Here is a 19,761-nt window from a genome sequence, read left to right on the forward strand (position 1 = left end):
CTTTCCGCTCCCCTCTTGTGGAAAGGTTTTCTACGGTGAATAGTTTATCTAATGAAAGCCAGCAGTGGTCTGAGCCTAAGCTACTGGTGGTCCCTTGATCTACTAGATGTCGTGCTAATTGCTCAAGAGTATATCTAGGGAGTGATCTCAGTAGGTGCTCGGATTGCTGTGGTCTTGGCAGCTGAGACACAAGCTTCCTAGGTAGAAAAACCCTAAAAATACAGCAGGGCTTGAATTTTCTGTCTTCTAGAGAGTGACAGAGACAGCATGTCTGCTAAACTACACCACAAGTGTCCCATAAGCAAGTTCTACTGCTCAATTACTTGAAAGTCTCAGGAAAACAAAAATGCCTAACCTACTGCATACCCAGGTGCTCTGGAAACACTTCACGTACCAGCATTCAGCGCCGAACGCATCAGTGTCTGGACGGATGTGAACTCCAGCTAGTGCTGCAACTGGAGCCTGCAGCAGCCCTGGCAGTCGGTGAGGGGCTGTCCCCTGACAGCCATAGCCTTTGGAAATTAGGAAATGATAATATGAAGGCATGTGTGCATGCAAGGCACAGGAGAGCCAGGGCTTTGTGTCTGCCTGCCCCCCTTGCCAAAAAAAAAAAGTTTGCTTCTGTTTAGAGAGCTGGTCAGTAAATGCATTTCAAATGTTATAGGTTAAATAAGCAACAGAAACAGAGACAGGTTACAGTTCTTGTTGACAGTATTTGTGGTAAATAGACAAAGTTGCTACCTCAGGCAGTGAAAATGCACCACTGAATTTTCTTGCTACCTTTTGCAACAACAGCTAGGAATTTCGCTAGGAGATAACACGGCGTTATGGACAAAGCTCTAGGATACCCAAAATCTACTAATTAATACAACTGAAAAGCAAAACATGAAAAGGAAGAGTTGATATCCAGGCAACAGAGGGAATAAAGTTCCTTTCAAGAGGCAGGTCCTGCCCTCAGGTTCGCCTCATTCCCTGATCTGCAGAGGAAATGCTTGATCCTCAACTGTTTGGTCATTTGGAGCTGGGAGGCCCCAAATTCCCATCCACACCTGGCCCTTGTTTTCACTACACTCTGGATGAAGTGCACAAATAATGTGCAAGATGATTATTGTGCCACAGGGCTGAGGCTGTGCGTCCTGCACTGCTGGGGAAGAGGAGGTTACTGCCCTGGCTCTGCCTGTTGCTTGAGGTTACCCTCTGCTGCTGCCCTGTTGCAGGGGGCACAAACAGGGTGTCCTGCCTCCTCGACTGCTGCAGAGGAATACCCATGTATGGGTTTTCGTGGCACATGATGGTAGCTTTGAGTTAGTTTGCTGAGTTAGAACTTTTCTGGCTGCAAATGATGTGCTGTTAGAGAATCAGAGCAGACTGTGCTCTGGGAAGGGTGAAAGACTAAATCTGAATCCCACACCTGTGGTTCTGGTTACCTCCATTATGCACAGTTCCCAGTGCTATGAAAAGACTCTCACTAAGAAGATGCATTATGTTTTCTGGCCACTTTCTTCCCTGTCGCGTCTCTATCCCTTCTCTTTTCTTTTTAACCTGCCTTTAAGCCATGTTTAGGAGGAGGCTGTGGAGCCTGGCTGATGCTCTGCCGCACAACTGAGCCTGCATCTCAGCTAAGTGTCTTGTGGACCGTTTGCCTCTTCCCTCAGCCCAAGACACTGAATGAAGTATTGGTGGTTTGGCTGCTTGCAAAGTACCTCATTAATGAAGCGAGATGTTCAAGGGGGCAGAGCTCATCATGGCTTCACCCCTTGTACATGGGCTGTGGAGCTGGGATGCCCTCTGGTTGGCAGTGGGGTCCTCTCTTGCATTGGAAACCACAGTCTTCCTGGGTTTCCTTGGTGCGAGGGTGAGAGATGCTCATGCGGGCAGGAGGACTGAGCCAAGCATACTGTGGGGTTGGAGCTCCTGGTTTGCCAGGATGCTCAAATGACCACCCTTGACAAGCCTACAGGTAAGAGCAGAGCTCAGCATGCCAGAAAGGGGAACGCTGCTATCTGAAATCAAAAATCATATCCCTGCCTCTCCTCCCCACCCCCTGAAAAGCCCTCGTGTAACCTGAGAACATGATTAGGATGCTAGAAATTAAAGTGTTACTCACCTCTCTAAGCCATCAGTTTGGTTTTGGGGCTCTTGCTGCCAGCAGCTCGAGTCAGCGCTGAGTCTTGAAGTGGAAAGTCTCCTCCCCGCCAACTCCCCTCCAAGGACTGAAGGCTGTCAGGGGTGGTGGGTTACATTTCTAATGTTCAGATCCCTGCTTGTGAGTGATGGCATGGCGGGAATGTCAGCTGTATGGGAATAAACTGCAGCAATTTATTCTCTCCAGCCTGTTTGAAACTCAACAGAGTGGCACCATTAGCTGGAACAAAAGAGGCCCACTGTTGCGAGATACAACGGTGGCCAGATCTGTAGCTGCGTATAATTTATCATGCTAGCAGTCCTGAGAGCTGGAAAGATGCCAGCTCAGGTCGATTGTGACTCTCTGCATTGAAAGAGAGCCAAGAAAGAGAAGTGTAGCAAAACTTCATTAGAAACAGGACTCTCTTATACAGATCTGGAATGTAAAAAATTTCCTATTCACTTGGGATACAAAGAAAACCTGAGCTTCTCCCTTCTCCCCAAATGCTGAGGAATGCAGGGGGACAGCTTGGGTTTGGTGGAGCCAGCGTACATCTTCCTGACTTGAACACTTTCACATTAGCATCCTCCAGACTTGGCAGCAGAGCTGTGTAAAGCTCGTGGGAGTGGCAGTAATGTCCCCATGATGCGGAAGAATGGTGCCATTATGTGCATAAAATTCAAGCAAGGTGTGTTATTCAGCGTAAGTTGTGTGTGGGAGGATCTGCAGTGAGGGCATTTCTGAAATGCAGGATCGTGTCTGTGCCCAGTGTTAATGCAGCAAGTTTACTGGAAATTCCTGTGCTCCAAAATGCTATTTAACAGCCTTTTGGGGGGAATTTGCTTTGTGTAGATGCGTAAAGGGTAGGAGGAGAGATCCCCAAGCAAATCTGCCCGTCACTCTGAAAGTGTCTATAAACAAATTTGATCTTGTCTTCTACCATAGCAGTGTACTTCCACAGCCGAAGGCCAAAGGGGTGTTGTACTGTTCGGTCTTGGCATTGTCAGCTTTCATCAATTTTGTGTCCATGAAAATAACCCAGCTGCTTTGCAAAGCCCTGCCCAGCAGTCTAATGTACACTGAATTAGTTACCTTTTGTGGGGTTCTGGAGGTCTTCTCCCAATTCCCAGTTTGAAACTATGACTTGCAGTTGGGTTTCCTGCAAGCACAAATTTTTCCAGTTACCTGCCTGCTTCATTCATGCTGAGTCCCAGAAGCTGTGAGAAAAGGTATAATTTACTTTTGGCTAAAGGATCTCTCCTGGCACTGTTATTAATGGCCGCACTGTTTTTTTGTGTCACTGCAAATTGTATCAAGGCCATCTGAGCCCGAGGACGGGTGGATCCTGCCCTCCAGCACAGACTCTGGGAGCTGCACCTGCTTGCACCCGCTTCCTCTGGCTATCTCTTGCCTCTCTGGTGCTCATCTGTGCTTGAAGACCTCTGAGGAAGAGGCCTTGACCTCCAGGAGCACTGGTCTCCCCCTCCTGTGGACAAGAAATTCTGCTGCAAGTCAATGGGATTTACTTGGATCCTCTAGCTAGACATTTAAACTGTTTTTCACCTCTTGATGGCGTAATTCAGATGAACTTTTGACACTGGCTTGAATGCAGGGGTGGTGGGAAGAGACTGGTTATTCCAGCCATCTTAGACCCTTCCCAAAATGGAAAAGCAGCTGGCGCAAAGGCCACAAATGCTGGGGCCCTTCTTCCTGAAGGGCTTTGTCAGGGGCTTCTGAAATGACACTTCAATTTATACCACATCAAACTCTGAGACAGATGAGTAGTGATTTTATTATTTTTTTTAATTATTTTTCCAAAAAGGATTTCTGAATGGTGGGATGTGGGTAACAAATAGTCTTGGTGTCAAAATGACTGGACCTGCCCCATGGAGAAAGTAGGTATCTTCACTTGTAAGTTGGTGTCTAGGGTAGTTTTGACAGTAAGAATTGAATGAATTCTTACGGTTGGGTTGGAGTTCAGGCAGAAACCTCTCACTTCTGTGAGGAGATCCAGCGCATCTTCCCACTCTTGCGTGAAGAAGCTGAGCGTAAGCTGGTATTCATGTCACAGTGGAGCTTGGGATAGGGAGGGAGCTTGCTATGAATTTCAGGAGAAAGAGTAGCTCCAGGTAGCCTGGCAGGCCCCGGCTGGTCTTTCTCAAAGATTGATTTACCTCCGGTAATCAGAGGCTGGTTGAGGCTAGCTGCTGGAAGACAGGATGCTGAGCAAGGACAGTCTTCTGCATCTGCCTGTGGCACATGCTTGAAGGTGGCGGTACCCCCTGCTGGTAATAGTCAGGGCTCTTCCTCTAAGAGGTCCTCAGCGAAGTGCAATGAACATGACTGCAAGTTAAAAGTCCTCATCTGTGAACAGAGGAGGAGAAACTTGGGGAGGTTTAAGGCAACAGAGGTGTCATTGCCAGAAGGTGTCACAGCCTGCCTGTGGTCCAAAGGCAGTGGAGGGGCTGTGGGTGTGTGTGCTGGGAGGCACCCCAAGGCCTCCCTATCTTCTCACCACTGAGGTCTCCAAGTGGGTGGTAAACACCGGTAGACTCAGCCAAGTTTGGCAAATTACACTTAGTCAAACCTGTCTGAAACTAGACTCACCAGTAGACTCGGCCAAGCCTCGCTGATTAAACTTAACCAAGCCTGTCTGAAACCAGCAGTTGTTTGGCTGCCTCCATCTTTGATAGTACACTGCTCCAGCTCCAAATTCGGATTGGTACTGTTCAGTACTTCATTGCTTCAGAGGAGCAATGCAGGTTTATGTGAGGGCTGTGTTTGGACAACGGGACACATTTGACCTTTCTCCTGCCGTTACTAGTCGTTCCGCTGAAGATCTGATGTTCTCACTGAGCCAGACAGATCAGTAGTTTTAGCCTAGATGCTTATCACGGATATCTTGGTGTAAATTCAGATCCTCTCTGGTGACATCACCATTAGGCTAATACTTTTCTAAATTATGCTGGCACATGTTTGCAGACTTCCAAGGGGGTTGAGTAAGTGTGGTAGAAAAGGATTGCAAATGAGCGTGAGTAATTTGGAACAGCGTTATTACGTAACAAAGCTGGCATTGCTGGCAGGCGTCCTCAGTCATCTGTCGGTGTTAACTTCTGAGAGCAGCTTAGCAGAGGTGCCTGCCTCCTCTCCGCATGCAGAATCCCAGGAGCAGCGTTTTCGTGGGGAGTCTGACTAGCCTCAAGTTAAAGTTCACTCACAGTGTTGCAATAGAAATGTTACTATATGATGCCTTGAGGCATCCGCTTATTGGATGATCTTACAGCTGTGCTTTCTGACAGCATTCCCTTGGGTTTAACTTCAGACATTTTGACATATCTAATATATTTTCCACTGTAACTTAAACCTGTGCCAGTCTGGGCTATACAGACCTATCTATAGGCAATTTGAGGAGCAGCAAACATTGTTGGATGTTTGCCAGTCCTGGGTAGGACATTTACCCTGATATCTACAGAGATAGTGTACTGATGTGCCCTCAAGTTGAGCCCTAACAAACCTCTGCAGCCTGCATCATGATACAGCTCCAGGAGATGTCAACATTGTATGTGAGGTTCCCCCGTGAATATGGGACTAGGTTTTATCCAGCTAGAGCTGAAATACTTCCAGAGAGGGATGTTTTATCCTGGCCTATCCGTAAGCAACCTACTTGCTAGAGCAGAAAAGGTTGCATTCATTATGAGCTCTCATTCCATTTCCCATCACGACAGTGGTTCTTACAATTGGCTTTTCCCTTTGGTGGTTAGGAGACAGAGTCAGTTTACTGAGGTAGAGAAAACAGCTAAAAGCAGAGAGTTTTCCTTTTGGCGTGCCTTAGCCAGAGATGGTCAGAAGAAATGCAGCATGTGGATTGCCTGCACTTTGCTCGCGCCACCCAGGCTTTCTGTTTTTAGCTCTGGCAGAAGCTCCCTCTGCGTATTCAGAATGCCATCCCAACAGCTGCAGCTCTCTTGGTGGCCACACAAGCACCTCTGGCCCTCAGGTCTGCAGGTTTCAATGCCCGTAAGTAAGGACATTTAAAAATTATGTTGTCTGTGCTCTGCCAGAAATATTCCACCTGCCTACTCGGTATGGTACAGCACCTTTTATCAGCGTTCAGTGACTGGTATTGGTAGGAAGAGGCATGGTGTCTGGCGTGAAACCTGTTTTCTGGCTGGACAGCAGGCTTAAATGCTTAAGGCAGAGCACAATTGTCAGTATGAATAACTCTCCTGAAGGACAGTTGGAATGATTCTTATACAAAGCAGCTGAATTGGGCCCCAGCAAAATAATATCCTCCCTTGTCAAACTCAAGCCAGTTTCCTGGGAGCTGCCATCTCTGTGTCAGGTCTGGACGCAAACTGAACACCTTGAAAGGGCGGTTGGGCAAGCGGTTGTGTTTCCAGGCCCTCAGGTCACTGGCTGCCATGGTCTCACCTCTGGCAGGGAGGGAGCAGGTCCCCTGTCCCCGTGCTGGGCAGACATGTCCCAGCGCTCAGCCTTGCTGCTGGCCAGCCACATTGTCCCAGGGCAGCACCTTCCCTGCCAGGGCACCCAGGCCCTGCTTCCCCCAGGATTTGTCACCTCCTGCCCTGCTGACGGGGTCCCGAAAGCGGGGGTGGCCCGGCTGGAGGATGCAAGGAGGAGGGTGGCTGAGGAAGGCTCCACGGGAGGTGGTGTGGGAAGGTGGCTCTCAACAGCGTGAAGGTCATGAGCCTCTGGTGGTGCCTTTGGTGGAGGAGCTGGATGAAAGCAGGCTGGGTTTCTGTCTGGTTTTCATATGTGGAGCTGGTTCTGCATGTCCTAAATAGTAAATAATTTTTTAGGAAAAGTGCTTGGTGCTGTTCTCCTCGGGACTGCTGGCTTTATGAGCTCCAGGAGTCATGCTCCTGGCTGAGGAGCTAAAAGTAACTAAGCAAGCTAAAAGTACCTTCAACCCTACAAGTAAGTGGCTATCTCTGTTTTTATCCTGCTCTTTGCTTTTAGAAGGGCATTGTGCCTAATTTCATGGGGTGTTAAGGGCTGTGTCAGCAAGGATTTGCTTGTGATATTTCCCATGGAAATAAATCTTGTCTAAAACCCTGTTTATCCCTAAACTGCCACAGGAGACCCTCAGACATCTGCAGGATTTTTATTTATGCCAGATATTAATTTATCATGTAATTTTCTTTTGTTATGCTATTACTTGATTTGCCTGTCCTTGCCTGCCAGTACCCAGCAAACGGCAGATGGCACCAGCACTCTGTGCCTGTTCAGGCAAACTACAAGTAACTTCAGCAGAACATCTTACAACTGAACAGATGAAATATGACTGAGCATTTAAGCTGTAAAATTAAGGCTCTAGCAGAGGTGGGTTTTTTGTTATTACTTTCTTATATAAGCAACTTTATAGGCAGCTGGTGGCTGTAATTCATCCTGTAATTCTTCTCCCTATCTTGGGTGCCTCCTGCAGGGATTTGTAGCCAAACAAACAAACAAACACACACAAGATCTGGTTTCTGCTTCGTGGCTGACGGGTGGGACAGAGCTCCTTCCCACCCAGGTGGGCCCGGGCCAGCCACCCTTGGGGACTGGGACCGGCGGCAGCTTGGTGAACTCGCAGGGTGGGATGAGCTGTGTGTCAGCTCCCCTGGCCAAGACCATGGGCGGGGGTGTCATGGCAATGGCCAGGTATTTTAGCCCCTATTTTAACCTGACCTAGCAGCCTGTCCTTCTGTGTGACTGGGTTTTAACTGCAGCCCCTACCTTTACGTCATTACAACCCTGTGTTCAACAGACACATTATTCTCACCCGCTGTAAATGTCATTGCTTCTTCATTACTTGTATGGCTTGGAGGCGGTAGGAGCATAGAAAAAGCTTGTCAGGCTTTGGATATTAGAAAGTTGTAAGCTGTGATTACATGAACAAGTGGAAGAAATTGTAGTTAAAGTCCTCGCAAAGTTATAATCACCATGGCGTGCCTTTAGTTGTCTGGCAGCTCAAAGCATATAGATGGTTCCTTGTGTCCACCTTGTATTTCAGGAGGATTCCTGTCCCTGCTTATTTCCGCAGTCTAAATGAGCATCAAACTCTGCTGCACAGAGTCTGTTAGTTTGCTCTAACATCGCTAATTTGCTTTGTTTATGTTGTCTGCGTGTTGTAGAAAATAATAAATATATTGCCATTTTTTAAATTTCATATGTAAAATTTAAATGGGCAAAAAAAAGGAGGCTCTTTTAGAGGTTTTTCACCTGGCAAAGATAGGAGCTGTGGCTCAAAGATATCCTTTGGGTGTCTGCCACGAGCAAACACTGGGGTTATTTTTGGGCAACATATTTCCCATCAATCATTTCTTTGATAAGGCTCTATTCTAACAGGATTCGATATAATGTTATGTTTTGCTGAACGCACTAATATGCATCCTACTAACAGTCACTATCACAATGCAATTGGATCTTGATATTGAGTCTCACATAATTCTATTGAAGAAGAGGGAAAAATCTTTCATTGATTTAAACACGCATCGCATTTAGCTCCAAGTCTCCAGGTGCGATAGACTAATACTAGTATGTATATACGTGAAAAATTAGAATATGAGTTCTGCTGTATTATGAGCATATAAGTAAGGAATTAGGCAATTTTTATTTTGCATAGAGTGGCTACAAGAAGTAAGTCTGTATCTGGAGACAAAGGGTCTGGATTCTGCAACACTGGTGTAAATAAGCATATTCGGTGGTTCCATGCAGAACGGTCCTCGGTTCGTATGTGAAGCAGGAGAGACACAGGCCTTTTGATCCATCGGTGCACAGCTGGTCAGCTCGCTCCTCCGCTGACACCAGTTTGGGGTGGAGAACAACTCCAAAAGCCGCAGTTTGCACTCGGCAAGTTGCTGCCTGTTGCTGTGTGCTGAAAATAGCCAGTTTTCTGTCTGCTGAGTGTCCGCTTCTGCCTCGCCGTCCTGCCTCACTTGCGTTGTTCAGTGTGTGGAGGAGAAGGAAAGTGAGAGGTTTGGGATGAAGGCTGTTCCCTGCTCCAGCCCACCTGGGTGGGAAGGAGAATAAGGACCCTATCCTCCCCAGCTTATGCTCATAGGTGATGTGCAGCAGCGCTCGTGACCTCTGGGATAGGTTTGTACTGGCTGATGCAGCGCGATATGGAAATACCCAAGCCGGCCTGGGACAGAGCAGCATTGCTTTCTGTGCAAACCCAGCTGGGGGGACACTGAGCTGGTAGGGTGTTACTGATTTTGGCTCCCATCCTGACCTTCTGAAGCTCATCGTGCGTGCTTGCACACTGCTTGCTGCTTGCCAGGCACAGACACTTTAAAAAGGAAAATAAACTTGTGAGTTTTTTCTCCTTTCAACACCGGTTTCTTTTCTGAGGCTATTTTTCAGGTCCTGCTGCACACCTACAGTAAGGGTTTAACCGTGCTGATTATTTTAGATTCCTTTGTCTTGCTAAGTAGTAGATAGCTCTAGGATGGCTGTGCTGAGGAAGGGCAAGTGCTTCAGCATAACGTGGACACTTACAGCTTGACTTCGGTAATTGTTTCCTTTGAATCATTTATTGAGCAAGGGTTCCTGAAACAACAGCACTTCTGCTTGTATAAAACCCTGCTTCAAAAGCTAATGAGGATTTAAATCTTTCCAGTGATGGTGTCTGCCATTTCCATTAAAATTCTTGCCAGTGGCTCTGCAATCTGGGGATCTCGGCAGGGGCACCATGTGTTGCACTCCAGCACTTGGTGTCCCTGCTGAGAGTGTCGGGCTGCCTTGCGCTCAGAAGTCCTCAGTTCTTCACCTAAGAAGCATCAGCACTGGCATTTCTCCACTGCGGATCCTGGAACTGAAATTAAACACTCAGGAGGTACAGCAAAGGAGGGGAATTAAAAACAAAGTCGGGAGATGGAAGATAGAAGGAAAGGACAGAAGAAGTCACATTCATTAATCGGGTGCTGTTGAATTGCTCTTCGTCCCTTGTCTCTTGGTTACAGGAGAGTGCAAAAGCTCTGAGCATAGCTCTCGTTTGCTATTTAACAAGCATATCTGTATGTACATATGCTTTACCTTGGGCAAGCTTATGGAAATATTATTAAAAGCTTTTAAGCTGTCAGGTCAAATCTGCCCGAGCTAGCAGTGAGCAAAGCTGCTGGGGCATGTGGCCTGGCCTCATAGCGGCCGTTGCCTCTCCCTGAGTGTTTCTGTCGAAGAAACAGACACCATCGGGGTTTCTGCTTGGTGTCTTTCCATGCATCTCTCGTTCTGATCTTGTGTTCGTGACCTTCCTCATGGCTTTGCTCCTGAGCTATGTAAGCTATGAGGTGTGGATGATGTGGGCTGCAGCCTTGCGAGGAGGCAGGGCTTGCTCCTCCCGTGGGCTGTGGGCACCGTCCTGGATCCGAGAGGGGCAGCTCTGCTCTGAGCATGTGAAGGAGGGAGAGCGTTTGCAGCAGCACGCAGGAAAGCAGATTGATCTTCTGAGGGGTTTGAGTACCCAAGTACATTAGAGTTTCCTGGGAAATATCAACTCAGATTCATGCTGGCATACTTTGGAAATCTTTTAAAATTAAGTACCAAGAATCAATGCATTGCAAGACTCCCAGCATGTAATTCTGAACCCATTAGGAGATTTGTGCTAATTTTGAAAATGATCTTTCTATTTTAAATATTACTTTGAATGTATTTTGAACTTGTATATCTGGCAGAAGGGGAACAATTAAATCAAAGGAAAGATTACACTGTGTTACTTTAATTGTGATGGATTGAACCATTTGCTGAAGGAATATATCTACAAAGCATATCTAAGTACAGAAGCAAAAATGAAAATTGGTCTCAGCTGTTCCACTCCCTATGATAAATGCATATTTATGTAATGCATTCCTTCTCATATCTTGATAACAGGATGCGCCCACTGTGTATGATTTAATTCTACTGAGAACTGCAGTGAGATTGTCTCTGAGCCTGTGTATGCATGAGGAACCAGCCTTTACTTTCAGGTCCTGTATGTATTAATTGATACTTCTATGATTTTAAAGCTGCATAAGGGAAAGGAGGAACATCCCTGACTGGATGCATTGCACCAACATCTAGTGTCATTCAGGGTCCAGAAAACTATCACACGGCTATTGCCAGCGCTTGCTTCCACCGTCAGTGCCACGGGCCAGAAAGTGGAGGTTGGAGCGGATGGGATTTTGTGCCAGCCCTACCTAAACCAGGCAGTAGATTTCTCTTCAGGAGAGCAATTCTTAGGAAGCAACATTAGGTGGCTTTCCAGCTGCTCTGCACTGGGCAAAACTTCTCTTGGGAGTGAAATTTTGGTCCAAGAGCTGCCTGTGCAGGCAGTCAGGAGAGGAAAAACAAACATGGTGTCGAGACTGGAAATAATTCACTGATCACTAGAAGGCTGGCTCATCCTGGAGGCCTAGGAAGATGACCTAGGGGCCCCAAATCTTGAGCAGGGACAAACCCATATAGTTGTATTCTGCCTTGGTCCCACTAACCTGCTCTGATCACTGTGCAGGACTGGATGAAAAGCAGTGCAATGAAAAGGCTGGGTTTGCGGATATAGCATGAAATGTCTGCTGAAGAATAGTTTATATGGATCTGTGTCAGTGCTTTAATCCATGCCTCTCCTATCACCAACAGTTAATTGTAATTTTTAACTGCAGGTTCAGTTAACAGTTTCCTGCACAACTGCACTAATTGTAAATGATGACATTTCACTAGAGGAAAAATCATGCTGTTTGCAGGAAAACTGTGAAGCTCCAGTCATCGGTGTAAGTGAATACCCCGTGGTGCTCTGTAATGAAAGCACAGTGGGTGAAAGTGGGAGGGCATTAATGCTGCATCTCTCGAAGCCATAAGAGGTTGAAGGAATAGAATCTGAAACCTGCCATGAGCTCTGTCTGAGTTAAGCAAGACTATGGTTGCTTTGGTGAGAATGAAATAAAAGCATCAGCTCCTCTTCTCCTCTCCCTCCAGCTGCTGGGAGCTGACGTATTCACAGTCTAAATGTAATTTTCTTCACTGTGGAAAACGTCTCCCTCCAATGTGAGTTAGGGACATTTTTATTCCCCTGGAAGCCTGTGAAAGTCTTTGCTACAGTGTGGGCAGGGGTCCTGCCGGCCCACTGTCCAGCTGCGACCTTCCCATCAGTCTTTGGAGTCTGAAGTCACATCTGCCAGCGTGGCAGGACCAAGGTTTCAGTGGAGAGGTGCCAGCGGGGTGTTGCGTGGCAGGGAGGGTGATCCGGGCTGTGCTGTGTGAGGAGAAGCCATGGGGCACACAGGATGCCGCTTCCCGGGGGTGAGAGCCCAGCCAGCCTCTCCTTGTCTGCAGTTTCCACTCGGCAATACGATGCACGGCTTGAGAGTCTCTCACTGCCCAGCGTAGCTGCTTTGCATGCCGCTGTGTTTAGCTGCACACATGCATTTCTCACCTGCTCTGACAAATGGCAATTTGCTGCCACCCAAGGGATTTTGCACTGGTGTTTGAGAATGTCATGGAACCTCATGTCTGGGAGAAGGAAAATCCCCGTGTGTTTTCTCTTCAAGTTGTAGGCAGCAAAGCTCATCCAGCCTGTTCTCTTGGATGTGGCTGGTAAAAAGAGCTCATGGGGAAAAAATACATCCCCTGTCACCAACGTATGTGGGGCCAGGGGGGTGAGGATGTGCTAATTGTTTGGGGGAGCAAAGAAATTTTCCCCACCTAGTCTATTGCTCAGAAAGGTATTAAGTCACTGGTGAAACTCGAATGACTTTTGCCTTCAGAAAATTAGACAAGTGTTAGACAAATGATGATTTTGTTAAAGCTGTCCTTTTCAGAGGTTTAAACTAAATCTAGTTAGTGATCTATACAACAGGTTCTCTGACTGTAATTTTTGTGGCTTGGCTTTACCTGGATGTGTATTGTGTGAGTGCTGAGCAGGCAGTGCTCCTGATCCCAGCAGTACGGTCGGCTGCAAGTTCTCAGTGCCTTGAGGGAGTTGCAGGTATGGAAAGAAGCACAGCAAACATATATCCTGTCTGATGCCACCATGCCTATTGTTAGCTCCCTTCAGGGTATATCATCTGTCTGTAAGCTATTCCAGTTCCTATTTCAGCCCATAAGTTGCTGGCAGCTGCTCTGCTCTGTCATTAGAGCTTCTAACTCGAGTATGGGAGCGAAGTGCTAAATGCTGCTGGAGATGGTGAATGGCTTGTCCAAAGCGGAATGGCATTTTGTCCAGCAGGTGATGTGTTGTCATGAAAGAATCATGTGTGCAAAGGTACAGCAACAGCTCTGGCTTCTAATTAAAGCTGCATATGGAACCTATGCAGCTCTCAGGACTATGGAAACAAATCTGCAGTATCGGTTTTTTAAATCTGTGTGCTGTGGTAATAAAGCCGTTAGTATTTGATGCTAGTATTGGCTGTTAATTGTCCCTCTCTGATCCGTTCTTGGTTAATGAAAATAGCTGTTGGATAAAAATGCAAAGATTTTGAGTTGTGAAAATGTGTGTTTGCACTGCTAATTGCTTGAAAATATCAATCTCCAGAACTTCATTTGTTAGGAGCAGCTGATTAGCTGCTCTCTGTGCTTTTTCCCTTTTAATAAAACCCCTGAGTCGAACAACAGAAGGACTATAATTAAGGAGCACTTTTTTTCCTTTCCCCATGACATTCTGGCAAATGTTAGCCAGCGGGTAGCCTGGCATAAGCAGGACAGAAGTGCCTTTGCACTCTTTATGTAAGCCCAAGCTTCACCTGCGCAGAAGGGAGACGGGGGCTTTGCTCCTCTGCACTAGCACTGACAAACACGGGGCCTGACTGCGGTGGTGCTGGATTCGGCAGCGCACCCTGCCCCTTGCTCAGCTCTCCTGGTGGGGATGCTCTTCCTTTGCCAGTTAGCAAACTCTACTTTGAAGGTGACAATGGGAACCACAGCAGACCCAGACTCTAGTTTTCCCTGTGCATCTTTCTCAGTGGCCCCAAGTTAGATGATGATGAAGATGACCCAAAGATCTTTTGACCTAGCAAAAGGTAACTCAGAGGCTGATATTCTGTGCTCCTGTATTTTACTCTGGAGGGTCTGGGCTTGAATGGGAAAGAATAACTCTGAAGGCTAGGGAAATGGATGCATTAAAATCATGAAGTTTCTCTTGCTTCTCTTAAATGAGTGCCCTGGTCAAAGGTATATAATACAATTTAACTAGCAAGGCCGTAGGTAAAAAGGGGTCTCAGTGAACAAAGCTGAGGGTTTGGGTTTTTTTTCTAACTGGTGCCTTCTGCTTTCTAAATGGCCACGTACCACGTACAGGCATTGGTAAGGTTTTTAGTGTGAAAAATTAATTAGATACAGTCTAAGCCTAATACTGCTTTGATTTTCTCCAATGCAAAAAACAGTTTGTACCCATAAAACTCTAGCAGGAAATATGCCAATAAAATAACCACTCCTCTTAAACTTTGTGTTGACTTGGTTCTTCTTCAAAAGAAAAAGCTAAAGGTGTGCTTTGTGCAGGTAGTTGCTCTGTTATCTCACTTGCCTAACCCAGCCTGTACTTCAGGAGTGACCACTACAACCTGCTGCCTTGGCCAAACAGTAATGGCTAATAGTGACAGACTGTGCGATAGTAGTTTGATGATGTGAACAAATAATTATTAGGGACTGAAGCAATTCCATCGAGCCCGGTGACCTGTGACTGAATTGGAAGTTTAACCCTGGTCTCCAGAGGTAAAAAGACAAAAAGTCAATACACTAAAAGAATGAGGTGGGCACAGAATTTTGTTTATTTTTTTCTTCCTTCTCTTCAGAACTGAGCAAAGAAAAAAATCTGATAGTTCCATAGATTCAGGCTCTGCATATTGACATGGAGGCCACCAGGACAAAAATATGTGGAAGTTGCAGATTTACTAGCAGAATGGCAGGTGTGACAGTGGAACCTGACAGACAGCTCAGGCAGTTCATGCATGAAGTTCAGCAGGTTTGGATTCTCTTAGGCTTTTGTCTAAATGCAGCTGTATAAATCAGTTGATAATACAGTGTCCGAATGCTTTCACTATATTTGATAGTAGTGTCAGTGTCAGTGTAAGGTGTGGTAAATTGGCAAACCGAGAGGTCTGGGTTGCGTGGGAAGAAGAGTTGACACGGAGCTCATGCAGGAAGCGTTGCAGTGCTCCCAGGCACCTGCAGAAAGGGATCGCTGGTCCTCCCAGCTGCCTGAAGAAACACATGCTGCTGCTCTGTGGGAATCAAAGCAGAGTACATAGACCTGGGCACAGATTTATTGCTGAGTTTGTCCTGACCTTTCATTACACTTGAAATGAGGCAGTTGTCCTCCAAATGTCTTTTCTTGGTGACAGCCAACAACTCCACACTTTGGAATTATTTGAAGATAGTTTCCTGGGAAAAGTTGTCTATCGCATTGGAAGTATATTGATTTCCTTAGGAAGGTTCAAGACAGTTTTTAACAAGGGCATTGCTGTACCTGCATCTTCTGACAGTTTTTTTTTTTGGTTTTTACTCTTTTTCTCCAGAAGATCTGAAGATATTCAACTAGACATGGAAGTAGGCTGTGTAATGAAGCATGACAAACAGCTTTAGTCTGGCTGTGTGCTCTATAATATCAGATGAATCGGCCATCTGGCTTGGGAAACTGGCATCATCTCAGTTACCAAAGTGTACGTACTCCTTGGGGAGCTGTAGTAAGCTGCTGAGCGCTCTGAACCTTCCCCTTCTCATGCAGAACACCTCCGAAGAGTGCCCCGCTTCAGTCGCCTGTCCTTCACAGCAGCCTCCTGACGAGTCCTGGCACGAGACAGACACCAATCAATAGCATATTTTTAAATGTTAGTGAGATGGAGTTTCAGGGAGCCTTCATGTTAATGCCATTTGGCACTTATGTAGAGTAAACAGCAGACAAGGAAAAGCAGCCTTGAACTTGGCTCCAGGAGAATGATAAGAACGCAAGCCCTGCATGCGTTTAACTGAAGTGTGTTAGGTCTGCGGGAGAATGCGGTCGTGGCGGTGCATCAGCTGGGGTATTGCTGTTCCTGGGACTACTTCCTTTTGTATGTTTGAGAAATCTTTATTTCTGGAGCGTGTCAGGTGTGCTGTGGAAATCCTAATACCACCAAAATCTCCAGGAAAGCAAAAGGATGAGCCTGGTATTTTGTAGCCCAGTACTCAGCAATTTTGCTGGTAAAAAGCCCTTGGCTTGCTTAATGGTGCCCAAGGAGCGGGGAAGCAGTTGTGTCATGTAGGTGTTCTTGCTAGATATGGTGGGAAATATCATCTTTTCTCTTTCCCAGTAGGTAAAGGGGTGGTAGGGGGAAGGAGAGGGAAACTGAAAGTCCAGGTAAAGCAAGCTGAGCACTGGAGGGCTTCTTGTCCTGGTGTAGCTGGAAATGGGTGATGAGCTTTGAGACGGGAGTAATCCATTTCCTCTGTGTATTTTGGAAACTCAGCCTGGATAAAACCTTCCTCCCTCTGTAACAGTCCCAGATAATGACACATTTCCTACCTTTGATCCTACATGCCAACTGATTCATTCATGGTGTTCTCGGTGTGCTGAAGTCAGTGCTAGGTGAGCCAGATGTCTGTCTTTGCTACAGCTGTGGGGATTGAAGATGGTTACTCGCTGTGCAAAGGAGATATCCTTTGTACTTCTGTCACCCCTGGGAACACTGAAGCCTTTCACGGCTCTTTGACTAGGACTGCTAAGTGTTTGTTTCTGCAGGAGGATGGCTGCTGAGATGTTAAAACTAATTCGTAGATTAACCTAAACGCTGAAAAGTGGAGTAAAATGGTTGGGTTTTATATCGACCCTAATCACTTGCTTTGAAAGGAGTGTTTGGTCTACCAAAAAAAAGATCCTTAGAGGTCTATTAACTAGAAATCCAGCAATTTATGGAGAAATTAATGTTTTTTAGGTAAACTGTTATTTTATTTTTAGTGTTACCTAAAGCTGACACTGGGATGTGGGCAACTTTGGATGTGAAAGAGTCATCAGTACCTGTTTTTCCACCAGACTTTGGCTGGAAGCCGTGCCCAGAGGCCTGGGTGCAGGGTGGTGGGCACAGGACCGGCCAGCCCTCGGGAGGTCTGCTTGTGCTGCAGAAGTGGCACCTTGCGCTGATGGTGGATGTCGGGTAAATGGCAAAATGAGGCTTTCAAGAAGTAAGAGACTCATTTAGTTGCCTAGGGTATAGGTTTGCTTTCTCTCCAGCTGGATAAGCAATGCCAGAGCCAAAGCATATTCAAATCCAGGCACATGGGTTTGCAAGAAGAGCAGGAGAGAGAGCAATGTGGGTGAAAATAGGTCTAAGGAATTGGGTGAGGGAAAGCAAAGTGTGTGAACCTGTATTATGAAGGGACTAACTGGGATCATCTGAAGCGTGCATGGCATAATGCTGGCTCGACTACCAGCAAAAAAGGTCTATAGTGTGGTCAGCAGACATCTTGGCAGGATCAAAGCCTTATTTTTAAATCTGTCCATTCCAATTCCAGTGTTTGAAGCTAGAAATAGCACAGGCATAGCAGGAGCACCATATGGTGAGCACGGTCCTCTCCAAGATGGGGCTGGAAATGGGGGCCGGGCTGTGCGCTCTGTTCAGACGGTCTGATTTCAATGCTGAACATTCGGTTTGCCACCACACCAAGGCTTCAGCTTTTGGAGTAAACACGGCGCTGATCTGATTGTGCTAAAGGTGGCATGCAAGTAATACCTGCCCTGGGGACCGGTTCAATTGCTTTAAAGGTAAAACAAATAAAGTCATTATAAAAGGTTGACATGTATTCCTGAGGATCAAATTTGTCAAGCAAATTTGATATATTTAAAATAAAATGTAGATGGCAGTAATTTGCAGGATGTCTGGATTCTGGTCATCTAAGGCAGTTCTGCTGGTCTCTTTTTCTATATCTGGACCACGTACTGAAATATTAGCTTCCAAACCCATCATGATTCTACAGATGAAGCAGGCAGGAAACTCATTTCCATTGATTTCAGCCCTGGTTGGGACTGTTGGGTGAAAAAAAGAACAAAAATATTACTTTGTGCCTTGCACATCTGCCCAGACATACCAGGCTCCTGCCTGCTTCATCAGAGGCTCACGTCATGTCCGCTCACCACTGCCTCCCCAACAGCTGCCTTCGCTCTGGCAGCTGCAGCGGCCTCCACCAAGGGATTCTGATTTTTTTTCTCAGAAAATCCAGCTCCTGGTTTGCCAGCAATGTGAAATGGGTCAGAGAAAGAAAAAAAAGTCCTCCAGGGTGGGGATATACTGAGCCGGAGCCGGCACCAAGCCTTCCCATCGAGATCGGCAGCGGTTAAGTGATGTGCCACGACAAACGCAGGCACTGCTGGCCACGCACCCGCCCACGGCTCCTCCATGGCCGGCTCTCCCAGGAGCAGTTCTCTGTTGGAGTTTTAATTAGGTACATTTATGATTATTCTTCAGAAAAAGCATTATATCTTACTGAGCATGGGGGGGTTAGACTAGACAATCTCAAGGAGTCCCCATCCTCAACGATTCTGTCATTTTGTATGTTTTTAAAGCCTTCTTAATTATTAAAATAGCAGTTGACTTTTTTGAGATTTTCCAAGAATACAAGAAGCAGCTATTATTTCTTAGCAGCAGATGTGCTGTAACTTGTGATTATATTAATTTGACTGTTCATAATTTTTCTTTGTTCATAATTTGTTTTTGTTCATAGCTTGCTGTTGCTGTTCTCAAATTCTTTTTGCACAGCTGCTGCAGGTCTCCATGCAAAAACATACTGAAAGTATTTTCTTTTAACACTAACCCCACGCAGCCTTTTAACACAACTTAAGTACTCCTAGAATCTTAGTACACAGAATATTTTCTTTTTGGAAAGAGGCAAGGATTCAAAGCTGCATAAGCAAAACTTCATCAACCCTGTAAATTGATTCGTCAGCAAAGTAAATGATACTAACAAAAAAAAAAGTTACTTTTCCCTTTAAATATTTGATTTCCTGTATTTCAATGAATAAGGATGTGAGGTTTAATAGGGTGCTCGGGCTCACGTGATTGTTGGGGTTTTCTTGCATAATGCCCTCGGTGTCTCCGTGCCTGGTCTGTTTGTTTGCATGATGGGGATGGGAAGAAAGAAACTTTTTGTTGTTGTCCATCAAAGGCTTCCAGCCTGCTTTTTTCTTCTTTTTTTTATATTTAGTGTCAGGGCTTGGGTTTCCTGGAATATCAAGCAGTAATTATCTCCCTGTGTTCGATGACCTTTCAGCCAACTCAGTTTTTGCTTTTGGATTCAATACTAATTCTGTGACTAATTTTTAAAGGAGTCTAAGCTTCATCTTTAATTAGAAGCCAGCAATCCTGCATTCCCAGTCGGTCACAGGACTTCAGTTATTTCAACTGATGATTAAATGCAGTATGGCCATGGTTTTGTATGCGTGCCTAAACCCAAAAGTTTTAGCAAACTAAAACACAAAAAGCAGAGGTTTTAGCTGGTTTTAGTTAATAAAGAACACTTCAAAATATAGTTATACCCTCATATGCCTTAGGTCTGGGGTTTTCTTCCCACCAAGTCTGGGATCTGTCGCTGGTTGGCAGGAGGTTCTGTGGTGCTCAAAGGCTGTGGATGCCCTGGAGAATGTGCTCTTGGGATCACGTTTACGGTCACTAACCCAGATGGTGGCATTCAAAACC

At 46.1% G+C, this 19,761-nt stretch overlaps 1 protein-coding gene across 4 annotated transcripts in view; it reads right to left on the reverse strand.

Annotated features, from left to right (window-relative positions):
* MYOT (myotilin) overlaps positions 1-2,333 on the reverse strand; it is a 35,124-nt gene extending 32,791 nt beyond the window's left edge. For 2 of the 4 annotated variants that reach the window (XM_075102855.1, XM_075102853.1), the window contains exon 1: positions 2,108-2,329. The gene's annotated coding sequence lies outside the window, so the exon portion shown is untranslated. Of the gene's footprint in view, positions 1-2,107 lie in introns of all 4 variants that reach the window. The other 2 variants (XM_075102854.1, XM_075102856.1) reach the window with 2 other exon arrangements.
* Positions 2,334-19,761: the final 17,428 nt, after the last annotated feature.

Source organism: Phalacrocorax aristotelis, chromosome 8, assembly GCF_949628215.1.
Source record: "Phalacrocorax aristotelis chromosome 8, bGulAri2.1, whole genome shotgun sequence".
Classification (NCBI taxonomy): domain Eukaryota; kingdom Metazoa; phylum Chordata; class Aves; order Suliformes; family Phalacrocoracidae; genus Phalacrocorax; species Phalacrocorax aristotelis.